We start from the raw sequence: 13,808 nt of genomic DNA, 5'->3' as shown, positions 1-13,808 counted from the left end.
TTTAAGAAAACAAATTAATTAATATGCTTTTTCCATATTAACAATTGAAAACTTTAGCACTCATATCTTATTGGGTTACAGCCAGTGGGGATGGCGGCAGTCACTTCAAAATGCCCGTTTGTGTCACCTAACAAATTGAAGCATGTTTAGCATCATTCAGCCTTGGTGAATGTTTGCTCTCTATAGGCTTACTAATTGGATGCTTGACATTTTAATTATGGTTTAGAACTTATACTTAATTCATATTCATCTCGATTGCCTCATTTTTCTTCCAAGTGTCCCTGCGTATTTCACTCAGCTTGGTTTTCTGTGATATAAATAATAGTAATAATAAGATGATGATGATGTAATCGTTGCTGGCACATGTGACTTCAGAGTGATGTGCCAAGACCTCGTCGAAGCACATCAACACTGGCCATGTGGTGCGAGTTAATTAACGCCACGATTCAGGCTGTGTAAAAGAATCAAGAAGTGTTTTTAGAAATAAACCCCCTCTTGTTTTACCGCAAGCATCCGTATATTTATTCTTATGATCTTTTATTAGATGTGTGCATACATTTATTTTCCATTTTGTGTGGTTTTTGTTATCTCCAGAGTGCTGCATTAGAATATCTTTCATGTCTTTGTTTACGGAAAATCACCACTAACTGCTTCATTTTTGTCTCATTTCTCTGACAAATCTAAGTTTGCAATATGTATTTCAATGAAACAAAAGCAACACATTGTAACTGTCGTCAAGAATATAATGACAACTTGCTACACCGAATTCAAGATAGGGGAGAAAATAACTGCCGCACTGCTAATCCAATTTCTTACTGTATAGCCTCACATAACAAACGACCAATGAGTAACCAGCATTTAGACAAAATAAAGGCTTTTGATTAGTATTAATGTCTAACATTTTATGCATATTTTTAGCAACATTAAACTTCAAATGCTTTAAAATCAACAAAAGATTTTGTTTTTTTTTCATTTTTAATCTAGCTGTTTTTATTTATTTAGTGGTTCATAAACTGTATTTGTCATCTTACTGTAAATAGTGTTATGCATTAAGGATACCTTGTTGTATGTTGATGGGGGAAGTTTTTTTTGTAATCTCAGTAAAGACTGCTTCTTTTGCTATAAAAATCTGTGAGTTTAATCAGATACAAATACATTACATGCAACTGGTCTTTATATATGAAAACAGGAGATAATGTTGAATTTTCCAAGAGTTGTTCTAAAGTCAAAACCATCATTGTAGAATATAGCCTAGGTAGTGACTCCTTTGTTAGGAACAGCCTTCAGGTATCATTGCGCAGTGGCATTATTCTTACCTATGAGGTGTAAGCAAGGCATGACTATTGCTAGTTGAAAACTTTACTCTATATACTGAACAACATTACTAAATATCGCATCCTGATGGCTTGAAATAAAGCGATATGTGGCAATTTTTGACAGTCTACTTTGAGACTATTATCTTTATCAATGATGCAGTTAAAAGCTGGTCCCCACAGTTATTTTCATCTCTGCAACTACATCCTCTAACATGCAATGTTAGGGGTTTAAGTAGAAATTTTTGTTGCACAATGTCAATTGAGTTGTGAATAAATATTCCCACCGTATTGTAAATAATGACTGATAAATATTTGACGTATTTATGCACCATCCTATACAAATCAGTTTATGGTGAATATTGTTAGGCAAGACCGTCACTCTAAAACAGATCCAGATCGTGACTTGCTCGTTCACACCCTGGTAATGGTATCTTTGCGCGGTGGCAGTATCATAGCCTATGAGGTTTAACCGAGGCATGATTATTGCTAGTTGAAAACTTTACCCAATTCCTTGTCCTGATGGCTTGAAATACAGCAACCTGTGGCAATTTTTGACATTCTCTATGGAGACTGCTTTGTTTGTCAGTGAAAGTAGAAAAAGTAGAAGCTGGTCCCTACAATTCTTTTCAGCATAATCTCTAACCTTTTTCATTTTAATGGTTCAAGTGGGAATTTTTGTTGCACAATGTCACTTGTCAATAAAATATTTCCACTTTATTGTAAATAATAACTGATAAATATTTGACTTATTTATGCACCCTCCCAAACATTTTAAGTGTAGAACAGACATTGGTCAGCAACAATTTTTTTAAAATTTACTGGTCGGTGTCGATTAAAAATAAACTTGCACGTTGAGCAGCAAAATGCCACTATTTTGGGTGAATGTGGATCTTTATAATCTCAATTGAGATTTATTCTCTTGTCACAAAATATAAGAGATGATTTAAATTGCATAAATTAGGGTTTTAAAGGGGGTTAACTAAGACTATGGTGAATATTGTGAGGTAAATGTGTTGATTAAAAATGGACTTGCACGTTTAGCAGCAAAATGCCACTATTTTCAGTCATTGTAGAGTTTTATAATCTCAATTGAGATTTATTCTCATGTCATAAAATAAGTGAGAGGATTTGGATAAATCACATAGATTAGGTCTTTATATGTGGTTAACCAAGACGATGGTTAATATTGTTAGGCAAGACCGTCACTCTAAAACATAGTCCAGATCGGGACTTGATCGTTCGCACCCTACTCTTGCTATCTTTGCGCAGTGGCAATATCATAGCCTATGAGGTTTAACCGAGGCGTGATTGTTGCTAGTTGAAAACTTTACCCAATACCTCGCCCTGATGGCTTGAAATACAGCTTTCTGTGGCAATTTTTGACAGTCTCTATGGAGACTACATTGTCTGTCAATGAAAATAGGAAAAAGTAGAAGTTGGTCCCTACAATTCTTTTCAGCATAATCTCTAACCTTTTTAATTTTAGTGGTTCAAGTGGGAATTATAGTTGCACAATGTCACTTGACTTGTCAATTAAATCTTTCCACTTTATTGTAAATAATAAATGATAAATATTTGACTCATTTATGCACCCTCCCAAACATTTTAAGTGTAGAACAGACATTGGTCACCGACGAAAATTTTTAATTTACTGGTCGGTATGGATTAAAAATAGACTTGCACGTTTAGCAGCAAAATGCCACTATTTTGGGTGAATGTGGATCTTTATAATCTCAATTGAGATTTATTCTCTTGTCACAAAATATAAGAGATGATTTAAATTGCATAGATTAGAGCTTTATAGGTAGTTAACTAAGACTATGGTGAATATTGTGAGGCAAATGTGTTGATTAAAAATGGACTTGCACGTTTAGCAGCAAAATGCCACTATTTTCAGTCATTGTAGAGCTTTTTAATCTCAATTAAGATTGATTCTCATGTCATAAAATAAGTGAGAGGATTTGGATAAATCACATAGATTAGGTCTTTATATGTGGTTAACTAAGACGATGGTGAATATTGTTAGGCAAGACCGTCACTCTAAAAAATAGTCCAGATCGGCACTTGATCGTTCGCACCCTACTCTTGCTATCTTTGCGCAGTGGCAATATCATAGCCTATGAGGTTTAACCGAGGCGTGATTATTGCTAGTTGAAAACTTTACCCAATACCTCACCCTGATGGCTTGAAATAGAGCTTTCTGTGGCAATTTTTGACAGTCTCTATGGAGACTACGTTGTCTGTCAATGAAACTAGGAAAAAGTAGAAGTTGGTCCCTACAATTCTTTTCAGCATAATCTCTAACCTTTTTAATTTTAGTGGTTCAAGTGGGAATTATAGTTGCACAATGTCACTTGACTTGTCAATTAAATATTTCCACTTTATTGTAAATAATAAATGATAAATATTTGACTCATTTATGCACCCTCCCAAACATTTTAAGTATAGAACAGACATTGGTCACCGACAAAATTTTTTAATTTACTGGTCGGTATCGATTAAAAATAGACTTGCACGTTTAGCAGCAAAATGCCACTATTTTGGGTGAATGTGGATCTTTATAATCTCAATTGAGATTTATTCTCTTGTCACAAAATATAAGAGATGATTTAAATTGCATAAATTAGGGTTTTAAAGGGGGTTAACTAAGACTATGGTGAATATTGTGAGGTAAATGTGTTGATTAAAAATGGACTTGCACGTTTAGCAGCAAAATGCCACTATTTTAAGTCATTGTAGAGTTTTATAATCTCAATTGAGATTTATTCTCATGTCATAAAATAAGTGAGAGGATTTGGATAAATCACATAGATTAGGTCTTTATATGTGGTTAACCAAGACGATGGTGAATATTGTTAGGCAAGACCGTCACTCTAAAAAATAGTCCAGATCGGCACTTGATCGTTCGCACCCTACTCTTGCTATCTTTGCGCAGTGGCAATATCATAGCCTATGAGGTTTAACCGAGGCGTGATTATTGCTAGTTGAAAACTTTACCCAATACCTCGCTCTGATGGCTTGAAATAGAGCTTTCTGTGGCAATTTTTGACAGTCTCTATGGAGACTACATTGTCTGTCAATGAAACTAGGAAAAAGTAGAAGTTGGTCCCTACAATTCTTTTCAGCATAATCTCTAACCTTTTTAATTTTAGTGGTTCAAGTGGGAATTATAGTTGCACAATGTCACTTGACTTGTCAATTAAATCTTTCCACTTTATTGTAAATAATAAATGATAAATATTTGACTCATTTATGCACCCTCCCAAACATTTTAAGTGTAGAACAGACATTGGTCACCGACAAAATTTTTTAATTTACTGGTCGGTATCGATTAAAAATAGACTTGCACGTTTAGCAGCAAAATGCCACTATTTTGGGTGAATGTGGATCTTTATAATCTCAATTGAGATTTATTCTCTTGTCACAAAATATAAGAGATGATTTAAATTGCATAAATTAGGGTTTTAAAGGGGGTTAACTAAGACTATGGTGAATATTGTGAGGTAAATGTGTTGATTAAAAATGGACTTGCACGTTTAGCAGCAAAATGCCACTATTTTAAGTCATTGTAGAGTTTTATAATCTCAATTGAGATTTATTCTCATGTCATAAAATAAGTGAGAGGATTTGGATAAATCACATAGATTAGGTATTTATATGTGGTTAACTAAGACGATGGTGAATATTGTTAGGCAAGACCATCACTCTAAAACATAGCCCAGATAATGACTTGATCGGTCGTACTCAGGTGATGTTATCTTTGCGCAGCGGCAATATCATAGCCTATGAGGTTTAGCCGAGGCGTGATTATTGCGAGTTGAAAACTTTACCCAATATCTCACCCTGATGGCTTGAATTTTTGACAGTCTCTTTGGAGTCTGCTTTGTTTGTCAATGAAAATAAGAAAAATTAGAAGCTGGTCCCCAGTTGTTTTCACCATAACCTGCAATGTGTAATTTTAGGGGTTCAAGTGGAAAATTTTAGTCGCACAATGTCAATTGACTTGTGGATTAAACATTTCCACCGTATTAGAAATAATGACTGATAAATATTTGACTTATTTATGCACCCTCCCAAACAAAATATTTTAAGTGTAGAGCAGACATTGGTCAGCAACAAAGAAAATAATTAACTTATTATTATTAACTTAAAAATTGACTTGCACGTTTAGCAGCAAAAGGCCACTATTTTGGGTCAGTGTTTAGCTCTACAATCTCAATTGAGACATTCTCTTGTCACAAAATATGTGAGATGATTTAGATAATTCGCATAGATTAGGGCTTTATTAGTCCAACTAAGACGATGGTGAATATAGACCCCAATCACCAACGTCACACAATCACGTGATCGCTGTATTGTGCTGCCATATTGTCCGTCATTGTGTGTCCGTATTGTCAATGATTGTAGTTTCTAGAGGTGGATTCACTTGCAAATTATGGAAGCCCCGGTGCTTTCAGAGGCTGTAAACTCATTGGATGAGTTTATAAAAGCCGTTATTTGGAAAAGCTTCGGTCGATCCAGTCGCCAGATCCATATTTGATGCCCAAACCGATGTTTCCTCCCGTCCGGTCCCGTCCTGTGCGTCAGAGCTCGTCCTGAGACCACAAAATTTCCAATCATACTCCAGTTTATGTCACGATGAGGAGTCGGGTACCCAAAATCGGCACCGGCCCGAGTATAAACCGACATTTGGTCTGCTGAGCGTCACCGTTGTCACGATTGTAAAATGAAACTTGATCGACAACGGGCCGGTCTGTGCCGAAAAATAGCTGCCCGGCGTGAAATGTCCCCCCTGACGGGAGCGCTTATTTATAACGCTTTATTGACGTGAAAACATCAAATTTTTCATGGACGCATTACAGTAATGGATTTACGACTGTAAGATCAGTTTTAAATAATTAAATTACACAAAATATTAGTACTGTATTTTCGTAACAAACCGTGGACTGGGGCACATAACCATCTTTGAACAGAAATGTATTAGTCTACAGGTTTTCACGACCATATCCCAATGACAATTACACAAGTATGACGTTTAGTAGTTCAAGCAGAGTAAAGTAATACATATTCACGGTACAAGAAAGTCGTTTCCGTGTGGGCGCTCCCGTCAGGAGGGACATTTCACGCAGGGCAGCTATTTTTCGGCACAAAACCTGTTGTCGTGCTCACCTTCTTGCCGCGCGACCGTGGCGACGAGCTTCGTAGTCTCCGTCTGATGATGTCTGCGATCGTGTTGGCATCATATTGATGTTTTCGCCGCTGTCTGACGGCTGTCGACACAAACGCATGACCTAGATAAACAAACTGTGCTGCTTTAGAGATTTGCCCTTTTAACAATGGGCACACAGCAACTACTAAAATGACCGTTTATCTTCTCTGTTACTGCAACCAATCGCCACACATGCCTTCACCATTTTGATTAATCAATGTTAACGATTGTCAGAAAGGTTTTTGGGTTTGTTTTAGGAGTGGGAACCTCTTGGTACCTCACGATACGATACGATTTGCGATACAAAGCTAACGATAACGATCTGACGATATGGCGATACAATAATTATCGATACATTGGTCAGGAAATCATTGTAAGATATTCTACCAACAACTAATGAACAGAAAAACAAGCTTCTGCTGTGAATTGGAATGAATTTATCACTTGTAGACGTTCAATCCGTTTGAAGTGGGAGGGTGGCAGCGAATGAACGAATGTTCATTCGCTGCCACCCTCCCAGTTCAAACGGATTGAACGTCTATGGCTGTCAGGTACAGCCAAGGAGGTAATTTTGGGCCATTTACGGTCATTTACCTGTTGATTTTCAGTCATTTCCTGTTGATTTGGGGGTATTTTATGGGTCACCTCCTGTTTATTTTGAGTTACAGAACAGGAAGTGACCTGAGAATCACCTGAATCAATAGGCAGTGACTCAAACTCAACATGAAATGACCTGTAAATGCCCCAAAACGAATAGCAAGTGACCTGTAAATGCCCTGAAAATCAGACGGAATAACTGTAAAGGTTCTGGTTTCGAATAAACAAACGTTCCCAGTCTAAATGATTGGGTGTCGAGCACCGTCAATGCAGCCTTATAGTTAACTGAGACACTATTATGGTGGGATATTTGGTAGCGACTAGTTGGTTCCTTTTTATTTATTTATTTATTTATTATTATTATTTTTTTTTTTTTAAACAGTGACACCTTTTTAAAATGACATCTCGATTCTTGGCAGGAGCATATCGATAACCTTTTTGGATACAAAGTACCACGATATATCACCATTTCGATATATTGTCACACCCGTAGTTCGTTTACTAGGCGCTGATTCCTTAGACAAGCAGAAAAAAACGCAGTAATAGGAGGAATGTACGTAGCGGTTATATGTAAACACGATGAGCTGATGGACAATATGGCGGCACCAGTCAGGGGGGCGGAGTTGTGATGTCACGTGATTGCGGTCTATAGTTAGGCAAGACCGTCACTGTTAAACATAGTCCAGATCGTGACTTGATCGTTCGCACCCTACTCATGCTATCTTTGTGCAGTGGCAATATCATAGCCTATGAGGTTTGACTGAGGCGTGATTATTGCTAGTTGAAAACTTTACCCAATACCTTGCCCTGATGGCTTGAAATACAGCAATCTGTGGCAATTTTTGATAGTCTCTATGGAGACTACTTTGTTTGTCAATGAAACTAGGAAAAATTAGAAGCTGGTCCCCACAGTTTGTTTTCACCATTTCGCATTTCACTATAGCCTCTAACCTCTAATTTTAGGTGTTCAAGGGGGAGATTTTAGTAGCACACAAAAATTTTAAGTGTAGAACAGACATTGGTCAGCAACAAAAAAATTTTTAATTTACTGGTCGGACATGGATGTGTCGGTTAAAAATGGACTTGCACGTTTAGCAGCAAAATGCCACTGTTTTGGGTCAATTTGGAACTTTAATTTCAATTGAGATTTATTCTCCTGTCACAAAATATATGAGCTGATTTAGATAAATCACATAGCTTAGGGCTTTATACTGTAGGTCACTGGTGTCAAACTGACTCCATAAAGGGCCAAGTGGGTGCAGGATTTCTTTCCAACCAATGAAGAGGACACCTTTTGACCAATCTGATCTCTTACATGGGTAATCAGTTAAACTTTGTCAGGTGCTGCTTGTCTCAACAGAAAATTCATTGGGTAAACTATTTGCGTGGTATCGGTTGGAACAAAATCCAGCACCCACTTGGCCCTTTGTGAATTGGTTTGACACCTATGCTGTAGGTGGTCAAGTAAGACGATGGTGAATATTGTTAGGCAAGACCGTCACTCTAAAACATAGTCCAGATCGTGACTTGATCGTTCGCACCCTACTCATGCTATCTTTGCGCAGTGGCAATATCATAGCCTATGAGGTTTAACTGAGGCGTGATTATTGCTAGTTGAAAACTTTACCCAATGCCTCGCCCTGATGGCTTGAAATACAGCTTTCTGTGGCAATTTTTGACAGTCTCTATGGAGACTACTGTGTTTGTCAATGAAACAAGGAAAAATTAGAAACTGGTCTGAACCATTTTTTCACCATAGTCTCTATCCTGTAATCTTAGTGGTTCAAGTGGGAAATTTTAGTCGCGCTATGTCAATTGACTTGTGAATTACAGATTTCCACCGTATTGTAAATAACGACTGATAAATATTTTACATACTAATGCACCCTCCCAAACAAAATATTTAAAGTGTAGAGCAGACATTGGTCAGCAACAAAATTTTAATTTACTGGTCGCACATGGGTGTGTAGATTAAAAACAGACTTGCACGTTTAGCAGCAAAATTCCACTATTTTGGGTCAATGTAGATCTTTATAATTTCGATTTAGGCAAGACCGTCACTCTAAAACATAGTCCAGATCATTACTTGATCGTTCGCACCCTAGTGATGCTGTCTTTGCGCAGTGGCATTATCATAGCTTATGAGGTTAAACCGAGGCATGATTATTGCTAGTTGAAAACTTGACCCAATATCCTGCCTTGATGACTTGAAATATAGCCATCTGTGGCAATTTTTGACAGTCTCTATGGAGGCTATTTTCTTTGTCAATGGAACTAGGAAAATTTAGAAGCTGGTCCCCACTGTCCTTTCACCATAGCCTCTAACCCAGGGTTCTCCAAACCGGTCCTTGAGGGCTGCAGTGGGTCCTGTTTATTGTCCATATCGATCAAGCACTGACCTTTTAACCAATGTTGTACCTACTAAAACAAGCACCACCTGACTGCAATCAACTGATTACACTTATAAAACACCAGATTGGTGAAAAGATGTGGTCTTGTTTTGTTGGAGTGAAATCCTGCACCCACTGAAGCCCTGTGTGGAATAGTTTGGAAACCACTGCTCTAACCTGTTATTTTAGGGGTTCAAGAGGGAAATTTTAGTCGCATAATGTCAATTGACTTGTGAATTAAACATTTCCACCGTATTGTAAATAATGGCTAATAAATATTTGACTTATTTATGCACCCTGCCAAACAAAATATTTTAAGTGTAGAGCGGACATTGGTCAGCAACAAAACTTAATTTACTGGTCACACATGGGTGTGTAGATTAAAAATGGGAGTGCACGTTTAGCAGCAAAATGCCACTGTTTTGGGTCAATGTGGAACTTTAATTTCAATTGAGATTTATTCTCTTGTCACAAAATATATGAGATGGTTTTGATAAATCACATAGGTTCGGTAGGTCACTGGTGTCAAACTGACTCCATAAAGGGCCAAGTGGGTGCAGGATTTCTTTCCAACCAATGAAGACGACACCTTTTGACCAATCTGATCTCTTACATAGGTAATCAGTTAAACTTTGTCAGGTGCTGCTTGTTTCAACAGAAAACTCATTGGTTAAACTGTTTGTGCGGTATCGGTTGGAACAAAATCCAGCACCCACTTGGCTCTTTGTGGAATTGGTTTGACACCTATGCTGTAGGTGGTCAAGTAAGACGATGGTGAATATTGTTAGGCAAGACCGTCACTCTAAAACATTGTCCAGATCGTGACATGATTGTTTGCACCCTACTCATTGTATCTTTGCGCAGTGGCAATATCATAGCCTATGAGGTTTAACTGAGGCGTGATTATTGCTAGTTGAAAACTTTACCCAATTCCTTGCCCTGAAGGCTTGAAATACAGCTTTCTGTGGCAATTTTTGACAGTCTCTCCGGAGACTACTATGTTTGTCAATGAAACTAGGAAAAATTAGAAACTCGTCTGAACCATTCTTTTCAACAGAGCCTCTAACCTGTAATCTTAGGGGTTCAATTGGAAATTTTAGTTGCACAATGCCAATTGACTTGTGAATTATCTGTTTCTACCGTATTGTAAACAATGACTAATGTTGTAATGTTTGACTTATTTATGCACCATCCCAAACAAATCAGTTTAAAGCGTAGAGCAGACGTTGGTCAGCAACAAAATTTTAATTTACTGGTCGCACATGGGTGTGTAGATTAAAAATGGACTTGCACGTTTAGCAGCAAAATGCCACTACTTTGGGTCAATGTAGATCTTTATGATTTCAATTGAGATTTATTCTCTTGTTACAAAATATATGGGATGATTTCGATAAATCACATAGATTAGGGCTTTATAGGTGGTCAAGTTAGACTGTGGTGAATATTGTTAGGCAAGACTGTCACTGTAAAACGTAGTCCAGATCGTGACTTGATCGTTCGCACCCTGGTGTTGCTTTCTTTGCGCAGGGGCAATATCATAGCCTATGAGGTTTAACTGAGGCGTGATTATTGCTAGTTGAAAACTTTTCCCAATACCCTGCCTTGATGACTTGAAATATAGTCATCTGTGGCAATTTTTGAAAGTCTCCTTAGAGATTGTTATCTTGGTCAATGGAATTAGAAACACAACACACTGGCCTTCAGCATCATTAACTGTTATAGTTATAGCTCCTGAACTGCAGTTTTGGTGGTACTCGTATAACTTTTAGATTCGACCAATGTGAACTGACGAATTAAAGATTGCCATTTATTTTCACTGTACTGTAAATAATGACTGATAAAAATAACAGCTCATTTAAGCACTCTCCCAAACAACACGATCAAAGTGAGGAGCAGACATTGGTCAGCAAAAAAACCTTTTAAAAAATTAGACTAATACTCTCCTAAAAAGGTAAAATATTCGTCGCATATAGGTTTTTGGATTAAAAATGGACTTTTTTGCAAGTGCAAAATGTCAGTATTTCAGGTCAGTGTAGAACTTTATTATCTCAATTGAGATTTGTTTCGTCACAAAATATGTGAGTTGATTTACATAAGTTACATAGATCAGGGCTTTATAGGTGGTCAATTAATTTGGTGAATATTGTTCAAGACCGTCAGTCTAAAACATAACCTCGATCGTGACTTCATCGTTCACACTGTGGAGTTGCTATCTTTGCGCAGTGGCATTATCGTAGCCTGTGAGGTTTAACCGAGGCGTGATTATTGCTAGTTGAAAACTTTACCCAATACCCTGCCTTGATGACTTCAATTATAGTCATCTGTGGCAATTTTTGAAAGTCTCCCTGGAGACTATTGTCTTTGTCAATGAGTTTAGAAACACAAGACGCTGGTCTCCAGCCTTCATTAGCTATTGCAATTATACCTCCTAAACTGTATATTTTATGGGTACTGGTAGAAATTTCAGATTTGTGCAATGTGACCTTACTGGTGAGTTAAATATTGCCGCTTAATTTCAATGTACTGTAATTAATGACTGATAAAACTAACAGTTTATTTTTGTACTCTCCCAAACAACATGGTTTAAGTGAGCAGACATTGGTCAGCAATAAAAAATCTTTTAGAATAATAGACTAATACTTACCCAAAAAGGTCATCTACTTATCGCATATAGGTTTTTAGATTAAAAATGGATTTTGTAAAATTTTAGTGGCAAAATGCCAGTATTTCAGGTCAGTGTGGAACTTTATAATCTCAATTAAGATTTATTTTGTCACAAAATATGTGAGTTGATTTACATATTTTGGTGAATATTATTCGAGACCGTCAGTCTAAAACATAACCTGGATCGTGACTTGATCGTTCGTACCTTAGTGACGTCATCTTTGCGCAGTGGCAATATCATAGCCTATGAGGTTTAATCGAGGCGTGATTATTGCTAGTTGAAAACTTTACCCAATACCCTGCCTTGATGACTTCAAATATAGTCATCTGTGGCAATTTTTGAAAGTCTCCCTGGAGACTATTGTCTTTGTCAATGAGTTTAGAAACACAAGACGCTGGTCTCCAGCCTTCATTAGCTATTGCAATTATACCTCCTAAACTGTATATTTTATGGGTACTGGTAGAAATTTCAGATTTGTGCAATGTGACCTTACTGGTGAGTTAAATATTGCCGCTTAATTTCACTGTACTGTAATTAATGACCGATAAAACTAACAGTTTATTTTTGTACTCTGCCAAACAACATGGTTTAAGTGAGCAGACATTGGTCAGCAATAAAAAATCTTTTAGAATAATAGACTAATACTTACCCAAAAAGGTCATCTACTTATCGCATATAGGTTTTTAGATTAAAAATGGATTTTGTAAAATTTTAGTGGCAAAATGCCAGTATTTCAGGTCAGTGTGGAACTTTATAATCTCAATTAAGATTTATTTTGTCACAAAATATGTGAGTTGATTTACATATTTTGGTGAATATTGTTCGAGACCGTCAGTCTAAAACATAACCTGGATCGTGACTTGATCGTTCGTACCTTAGTGACATCATCTTTGCGCAGTGGCAATATCATAGCCTATGAGGTTTAATCGAGGCGTGATTATTGCTAGTTGAAAACTTTACCCAATACCCTGCCTTGATGATTTGAAATATAGTCATCTGTGGCAATTTTTGAAAGTCTCCATGGAGACTATTATCTTGGTCAGTGAAATAAGAAACACAACACGTTAGCCTTGAGTATCATTAACTGTTTTAAGTACAGCTCCAATACTGAAAATTTGGTGGCACTGGTGGAAATTTATACTCCCCCAAGCTACATGGTGTAAATGAGGAGCGCACACTGGTCAGCAATAAAAAATGTTTTAGAAGAATAATTAATACTCCCCAAAAAATGCTGATTTACTGGTCCCACATGGATGAGTACATTACAAATTGACTTGAATTTCATAATCTCAATAGAGATTTATTCTTTGTCACGTCATTTGATTTAGCTACATTACATAGACCAGGGCTCATACGTGGTCAATTAAGAGTCTACATAGGAATTGAATTCATTCCAGGACCTGGTTTGTAATTCGAAATGGTTGTATGTCGAGCGGGATTTTCAAATAAGGATAGATTATAATTCCATCAATTCTTTCAAAAGCCCCAAAACCAACACTAAATCCTTCATTAATGCTTCTAGTACAATTACAAATAGGCAAATAAATTATCTATGGCGGAAAACACTCAGGTGACTTTGAGTTCCGCTCTGAGAGCCCCAAATTTACCCGAATTTCAAAATTGTCCGATAT

At 37.0% G+C, this 13,808-nt stretch overlaps 1 protein-coding gene, 12 non-coding genes and 2 pseudogenes across 13 annotated transcripts in view; all 15 read left to right on the top strand.

Moving 5' to 3' along the window:
* shisal1b (shisa like 1b) overlaps window positions 1-13,808 on the top strand; it is a 156,150-nt gene that overhangs the window by 132,745 nt on the left and 9,597 nt on the right. The gene's annotated exons all lie outside the window — the stretch shown is intronic.
* Window positions 1,290-1,452, top strand: LOC130916899 (uncharacterized; annotated as a pseudogene).
* LOC130916895 (U4 spliceosomal RNA) lies at window positions 1,746-1,886 on the top strand. Its single transcript, XR_009063376.1, has one exon. It is a non-coding gene; the product is annotated as a U4 spliceosomal RNA (small nuclear RNA).
* Window positions 2,574-2,714, top strand: LOC130916887 (U4 spliceosomal RNA). Its single transcript, XR_009063368.1, has one exon. It is a non-coding gene; the product is annotated as a U4 spliceosomal RNA (small nuclear RNA).
* LOC130916889 (U4 spliceosomal RNA) lies at window positions 3,407-3,547 on the top strand. The gene has a single exon (XR_009063370.1). It is a non-coding gene; the product is annotated as a U4 spliceosomal RNA (small nuclear RNA).
* LOC130916886 (U4 spliceosomal RNA) lies at window positions 4,240-4,380 on the top strand. The gene has a single exon (XR_009063367.1). It is a non-coding gene; the product is annotated as a U4 spliceosomal RNA (small nuclear RNA).
* Window positions 5,073-5,194, top strand: LOC130916898 (uncharacterized; annotated as a pseudogene).
* On the top strand, window positions 7,843-7,983 carry LOC130916894 (U4 spliceosomal RNA). Its single transcript, XR_009063375.1, has one exon. It is a non-coding gene; the product is annotated as a U4 spliceosomal RNA (small nuclear RNA).
* LOC130916891 (U4 spliceosomal RNA) lies at window positions 8,676-8,816 on the top strand. Its single transcript, XR_009063372.1, has one exon. It is a non-coding gene; the product is annotated as a U4 spliceosomal RNA (small nuclear RNA).
* LOC130916897 (U4 spliceosomal RNA) lies at window positions 9,235-9,375 on the top strand. The gene has a single exon (XR_009063377.1). It is a non-coding gene; the product is annotated as a U4 spliceosomal RNA (small nuclear RNA).
* LOC130916892 (U4 spliceosomal RNA) lies at window positions 10,365-10,505 on the top strand. Its single transcript, XR_009063373.1, has one exon. It is a non-coding gene; the product is annotated as a U4 spliceosomal RNA (small nuclear RNA).
* LOC130916912 (U4 spliceosomal RNA) lies at window positions 11,028-11,168 on the top strand. The gene has a single exon (XR_009063389.1). It is a non-coding gene; the product is annotated as a U4 spliceosomal RNA (small nuclear RNA).
* Window positions 11,724-11,864, top strand: LOC130916907 (U4 spliceosomal RNA). The gene has a single exon (XR_009063384.1). It is a non-coding gene; the product is annotated as a U4 spliceosomal RNA (small nuclear RNA).
* Window positions 12,394-12,534, top strand: LOC130916890 (U4 spliceosomal RNA). Its single transcript, XR_009063371.1, has one exon. It is a non-coding gene; the product is annotated as a U4 spliceosomal RNA (small nuclear RNA).
* Window positions 13,064-13,204, top strand: LOC130916893 (U4 spliceosomal RNA). Its single transcript, XR_009063374.1, has one exon. It is a non-coding gene; the product is annotated as a U4 spliceosomal RNA (small nuclear RNA).

This window comes from Corythoichthys intestinalis, chromosome 5 (genome assembly GCF_030265065.1).
Source record: "Corythoichthys intestinalis isolate RoL2023-P3 chromosome 5, ASM3026506v1, whole genome shotgun sequence".
In the NCBI taxonomy this organism is placed as follows: domain Eukaryota; kingdom Metazoa; phylum Chordata; class Actinopteri; order Syngnathiformes; family Syngnathidae; genus Corythoichthys; species Corythoichthys intestinalis.
Note: the sequence above shows the minus strand (reverse complement) of the source record. Positions and strands in the feature narration are given on the sequence as shown.